Raw genomic sequence first — 7,161 nt, forward strand, 5'->3', positions numbered from 1 at the left:
AGGTAGACGTTACAGGGTTATTAGATATTTGGTTGTGGAGTTCAGAAGTATCTGAAACTATAGGTTCCAATTTGAGACTCAAGTTTATACATGTAAATTTATGGGAATAGATTGGAACACAAAGAAAGAAATGTAATATGGAAGTACAAGTGGGTGCAGTATAGAGTGTTTTAGGGATGAGCATTGTGAAAAGATCCAGTAAAAGACGTTAAAAACAAATCTCAATTATTTAGGATGATGTTATAGAAGTCAAAAAAGGGCAGTGTTTTAGGAAGGAAAGGCTAATCGATAGTGTCAAATGCTAGATGTTTCAGTCCTTTGGATTTGGCAGTGTGGAAGTCAATGGTGGCCATCGCCAATAAAGTTTAAATGTCAAGATGGGGGCCGGCCTGGTGGTGTAGCTCTCCACTGTGGTGGCTAGGGGTTCGGATCCTGGGCGCGGCGCACTGACGCACGCTTGTCAAGCCATGCTGTGGTGGCGTCCGGTATAAAGTGGAGGAAAATGGGCATGGATGTTAGCCCAGGGCCAGTCTTCCTCAGCAAAAAGAGGAGGATTGGTGACAGATGTTAGCTCAGGGCTGATTCTCCTCACCAAAAAAAAAAAAAAAAAAAAAAGTCAAGAAGAAAGATTGAACATAGCACAAGGGGAAGGAACTATTTGAGGACAATGAAAAGAGAGGGACTAATTGATTTAAAAAGCGCCAAGTTAGATGGAAGTATATAGGATTCAGAGTGCAAGCAGAGGTATCAGCCGTCAAAAGGAGGAAGAACATGTTTTACCCTGACACTCAGGAAAGGAGGAATAGCTAGGGACAGCACAGGTAGCCTTTCAGGTTGGAAAGCAGGAAGGTGTATTACTCTCTCCAAGGTTTTGTTTTGTAGGTGTGGAACATTTGGGCCATGAATCGTTGCTAAGAGATTTGCCTACTCTTAAATATCTTTTCACGCTCCTGTACTTTGTACCATTACTCTTTATAGTGCATTAGAAAGCTATGGGGACAAGGATTAGTCTCCCCAAATCTCAGGTAGATATGTATAGCTGGCAATAGTCCATCTAAAGCTGCAGCACATCATTTTAGATCCGTGTTTAGAAACACCGGCTCATGAGATGATGTGATACAGAACAGATCATTTCCAATGGGGTAAAACTGTAACAACAAGCTGTGGGCAGGTGAGAACAAAAGTAGTATCTAGCTTAGGAAGGGCAGATGGAGAAGGCATGGAGAGTGGAAGATATCAAGGAGGGAGGGGATGATGTCAAGGATGAACTTCATCTCTCAGTTTTGCTTAGAAACAGCCCAGGGTATGGCTAATGATGGTTGTTTACCTCTGGTGGAGCAGTATTCATAGATAAGGACCTAGTAATTTTAGAGTAACTCTTTTCTATATGATGTTAGCCCAGGTCACTTCAGCTTTTTCCATGGAAGAAATAGGTGACAGAAAGTAATGAAATTCCTGTGGCAACATCTTATTCAGAAGCCCTCTGGTTGTGAGATGAAACATTTTTAAAAAAAGATTCTAAGCTGGGACGGTGATGAAGAATTGGGAAAGCTACTTGACTTCAGAAAGTTCTATCCACTGGAAACAAACTTGGTGAAGCTTCCACTTGGTAGTAGAAATTTCCCATAAAAATTCTATTTCATAGAGTTGTTTTACAAGAGATTTTATTAACTGAGCCAAACTTGGGAGAAGAGTAATTTTCTCAAAGCTGACTTTTTAGGAAAAAAGGATATACATTGCTTTTAATCAATGAATTAATAAGAATAGGATGTTTAACATCCACATGGCACGTTCTACGTGTAAAATATTGTATTTTCATGACTTGGATGTTTAGTTCCACAGAATTGGATAATATTAGTTTTCAAAGTTGGAGGAATGATTTTATCTCTCAGGAGACCAGCTTTATGACCAAGAAGAGCTAATATATACGGAGCACATACCATGTGTTGGACATTGCTCTAAGTGCTTTACATGTGTTAAATTATTAATCCTTATAACCACTCTATGAGTTAGAGTATTATTATTCTTATTTTACAAATGAAGAAACTGAGCTATAGATTTAAAAAAACTTGGCAATTGACGTAATGAGCATATAGTGAAGCTTCAAACCCAGTTGCACTGATGCACTTGTGGATACCCTACCTCATCTTGCTGATTGCCTGCCTGGACTGGGTCACTTGCTGCTGCATTCCTTGGTTACTATGGACTGCCTGTTCCAAGAAACCTCCCCACTGTGGCTCAGGCTGTCTGTTTCTCACCTGTCTTCTCCTGGTGTTGTGATTCTTACACGGTAGTGCACTTGGTATCAAGGGAGCTTAGAAATAAACTGGATTCCAGGGCCCCAACCCCAAAAATTCTAATTCTAGAAGTCTGAGTGGGTCCCATGAATTTGCACTCTAAACAGACTTCCCAGGTAACTCGATTCAGGTGGTGTGCGGACCACACTTTAAGAAGTATCTTAGGAAATGGAACTAGTTTTAGTTTCCGGTCCTTTCCAGTACGTCCTGCTGTCAAAAACTGGGATCTGATGGATTAAATTCCACAGTTAACATTGTATATGTATGTTTTCTAGCTGAAAATGAAATGTTGGGTAATTTTCATAGTTTGACTAATAATATCTTTAAGAAGCCCTTCTATTTTTATTAGACATTTTAATCACATAAATATGTTAGCTGAACCTGGCTCTTTGTTGTGAAATCTTAAGTTTTACATACAATAGACAGTTCTGGCCAAAATCATGACGTTACAGCTTACTCAAAAGTTAGCTTGGGAAACACATTAAGAGAAATGTTATGAATTTGCTATTCTTTAGTATTCCTCCTACTGTTGACATTAAAGTGTGCTTTTTAAATTATAAATGGGTGTATCTATACCATTAGGTACATGTGTATATACTTCATGAGTATATATACACAGACGTAATCCATTTTTACTTCATTTTTCACCTTTCATTTTCAGTTTTCTAATAAAAGTGTGTCTTTCTATCAAGTTCAGGAATCCAATCTCCATCTAGTGTTGAAATAGCCTGTAGATGAATGACAGGCTGTTTCTTAATATCAGTTACCATCTCTGAATGCAGCTCTCTGGTGGTTAAGATCATATTTTTGAATTTCAGTGGTAGCAGTGGTGCTTGGGTGCCAGGCATTTGGGGGCTTCATTCTGGTGTGGAGGGTTAGAGCAGGAACCAGGGAAGGCAGGTGCTGAGGAAATTAATCAGCCTCTACAAGCTGTTTCTTCACAAGGTAGAAAGGCAGTCAAATGCATGGTGTATAATATGTGGGGCAAGACCAGGTGTGGATTGGACCATCCACAGTACCAGCCTGATAACTAAGGTCTCAGGCTGATACTGGCCTAGCAACAGAAAATCTTCAGGCAGCAGTAATATTTGAAATCAGGCAGGTGATGACATTGCTGATGTAGGTGATCTGTCCACTCAAGATGGAACCCCAGTAGCATCCTAAGAGGAATGGCAGAGGGTTGGTCAGGACAATGGTGGTGAAAAAAACGTTTAGAGGCTATAAGCACTATAAGGTAACCCAGGACTCACCCCTGATATAATTCTGGGTAGATATTCATATATTTATCTTGGTAGGAATAATTTAGAAATGAGGGTTGATTTTTCTGGACTGCCAGAAGAGGCTCATTGGCATATATATGTGAGAATCTGGGAAACGGAAATGAATCCCATGATGACAGAATCTCTTTCTTTGCTACCAGTAAATTAATGACATTTCCCTGAGGAGCTTTAAAAAAAAATCTATTGCATTCCCCGAAATACCTGTCTTAAATTCTAAGGAGATAGCAAAATTATAGTACATACACCACGATGACTGAAAAAAATATAAAAGACAAGGTGAAAAGAAATAAGGAAGAATAATAAAATGAGACTATGAGAAAAGTAAACAGGACACATGCTATAAAATTCTCACAGTGTCTAAAGGTGGAACCCAAAATCAATCCTCAGTTTCCTAATGAGTCAAAACTAAGACGGAATTAGGACAAATCGAATTATTCACATCGTCCGTGTGATAAAATATAAATACTAGAGGGAAGGGCCTGGCCTTGCGATCTAGGGAAAATTTCTCCCGTGTTTGTTACAAAGGAGACATGGAGTGAAATAGTGGATAATAAGATTTTCTTATGGCAGTTTCTAATAGCATTTTTCAATGCAGGATGAATCATCAAACTAGAGCATAACTTAAAAGCAATTCTATGGAAGGCCCAGACAGTACAGTCTGGATTGATGCCTGGATGACACACAGAGGAGCAAAGGAATGGAACTGTACCTCCCAAAGGTACCTCCTGTGATCCTCAAGGGCTTCTGAGGGCGCACAGAGAGGTAGTGTTGATAACTTCCAGCAAAATCCTTGAGTGGACTTATTCTATGTTAGTGATGGAGGAAAGACTCCTGTGTCTTAAATATCTACTAAATGGAGGATAGAATTCTCACACTTTTATTAAAATTAAGGAGTTTAACTAAGATATTGAAGAGAGAGCTACTCTATAGGCCCAGCCATAGGCGAAGTCAAAAATACCTAAAACTGGACTCAGTTTTGCCAGCGGGCTCCAACACTTGAACAAACGGAAGATTAAGTAGTCCATATTCCAATTCTTAGAGATTCTGTGAGGCTGTCATTGTTTGGAAATTTTCCCATGCAGGAATAATTAATTGTTTGTTAGACCATAAACAAATTTCACTCAAGATATTTATTATAGTGGCCGGTCAGTGACAACACGATTAAATTACTCCTCAGTAAGTAAAGGAGATTTTCTATCAATTCATATGACAGGTGTCTGTCAAGATTTATGACAGCCAGCATTCTTTCTGCTGTTACTTAGCTCATAAGGCCCTTTGTCTGGTGAGGCCAGTCTGGCTTTGTTATATCATATCCTGAGCATTGAGGAGGGCACCTCGTTGTTCTCCTCAGTGTGAGGTAGGGATGGACAGCATGTGTTAGGTTATCTACCACGTGCAAGTGGGTGTGTGCCCTATACAATGACAATGATGATATAATAATAACAGTAACTGTTTATTGGTGTTCACTATGTTTGCTATATACTTGGTGCCTTCTAAGCACATCATGTACTTGATTTCATTTGATTTTCAACAACCACTTAGTTGTTATTAAGCATAATTGTCCTGAATTTATAGCTATGGAAACTGAAGTTTAAAGTTTAAACAGCTTACCCACATTTACACAGCTACAAGGTGGCATGTGCACTCAGGTGGACTTATTCCAAAGCCTGTGTTCTTTCTTATTTACCAGCAATATTTGGCTTTGGAGTTTTGCTTTTCTGTTTCGGCATCTACAGGCTGTAGGTCTCAGAGTTTAGGGAAAGCGCCTTTGTCCACTCAGCATGAGGAGTGTGTTGCCAGACCCGAGGCTTAGTCATCATCTTAGGATGGGGGGTGCCTCACAAATTTCTGGGAAAGTAATTGTTAAATGTTTATTACAGCCAGCATGGTAGATTCAATTTTTAAAAAATATTTTCCATGTCCATTCAGAATCCTTGATAATTAGTATATAATCTAGGTCTTTTTAAATAAATTTATAGAATATGAATTATACTATAGTGTTAAAATTATAATTGTTTTTTGAATTGTTAGAGAACTTTATGTTTCTTAATATGTCTTTAAAGTACTGTTAGTCATATCTATTACCTATTCAATTCTGGGTTCTTTGTCAGGGTTTATTACTGGTGTGGTAGTCTTTCAATGAACAATTCTGATGCACTTTATGGCAATCTAACTCGTAAAATGATTTCCAGAAAGACATTATGATAAACAAGCAGGAATTGCTTGTATGTTTTGTCTTCACACAGTAAACCTTGGTATAGCGCAAAACTCTCTGCTCTCAAGAAATACTATTCATGCACACAAAAATGTAAGGATGAAAAATGTTTGTGTACATATACTGTTAAAATAATAACTCTCTGCAGTTGTTAGTCTTATGCTTTAGAAACAAACTCTGAAGGGTACTGATAAATTGCCTTCAGGCAGTTTGCTTTAGGCAGTGTATCTTAATGCATTTGTAGTATGGAGTCATACATTCTCCTTCATTTCATTGGGATACTGCCCTGGTGTCTGAGAACTTAGAATCTACAAAAGAACTAGGTGGGAGGGTTAATCAGATAAGGTCTCTTGGAGAAGCCAACTTAAAACTAGATCTTGAAATGATTGATAAAGAGGGATATTCCATGAGATGCAAAAGAAATGGGAAATGATAAGAAGGAGGAACACTAGGAAAAGGCATATATAGGGAGTTCAGACAGATGAGAGGGGGCAATGGATAACAATGCAGAGTCTTGAGTAAAGGACTGAAGCATTTAGGTTAGATTCATAGATGGTGGAATTACGTCCTTACAGATTTTTGTGTAGCAGGTGCGGTGAAAACAAATGAAAGACTAACTTCTGTGAGACAGATGAGTAAGAGTAACAGAGAGTCGTTCAGTAAATTTCATGTTCAAGTTCCTCTATTTGGCACTAAGATATAGCAATGAATAAGAGAGAATTCCTTCAATGCAATTTGGTCATAGTCTTGGGGAGGAGACTGGAGTACATGTGATATAAAGAGCAGTGCTACAAGAACAAAAGGAAATTTTAAAAATTTACTTTTAATTTGAGGAACTGAGGAACACTTAATGGAAGAGGTGACTTTCAAGCTGGTCTTTGAAGAGTTAGTAGGATTTCAATAGGCATGGATAAAGGAAAGACATTCCAAGTGGAAGGATCAGGGCTGGCCAGGGGGAGGGGTCAGCAGAGACAGGACTGTTGGTCAAAGCATTAGAAGGAATGTGAAAGATATTGAGAGGTGTATTAAGCCCCTTGTAAGATCATAGTCTTTAAATCTACATGTAGATCAAGGCTGGGTAAGTGGGACAACCCTGTTCAGTTTGCCAATGACTTTTTTCCCCACTTGTTTCTTTTTTGGTGAGGAAGATTGGCCCTGAGCTAACATCAGTGCCCATCTTCCTCTATTTTTTTTTTTGTTGTTGTTGTATGTAGGATGCCGCCTCAGCGCCTTGATTAGCAGTGCATATGTCCCTGCCCGGGATCCGAACCTGCGAACTCCGGGCCGCCAAAGCAGAGTGCGTGAACTTAACCACTACGCCACAGCGCCAGCCCCTCTCCACTTGTTTCTTATGTGAGAATTATGATGT

Source organism: Diceros bicornis, chromosome 5 (assembly GCF_020826845.1).
Source record: "Diceros bicornis minor isolate mBicDic1 chromosome 5, mDicBic1.mat.cur, whole genome shotgun sequence".
NCBI classification, from domain to species: Eukaryota; Metazoa; Chordata; class Mammalia; order Perissodactyla; family Rhinocerotidae; genus Diceros; species Diceros bicornis.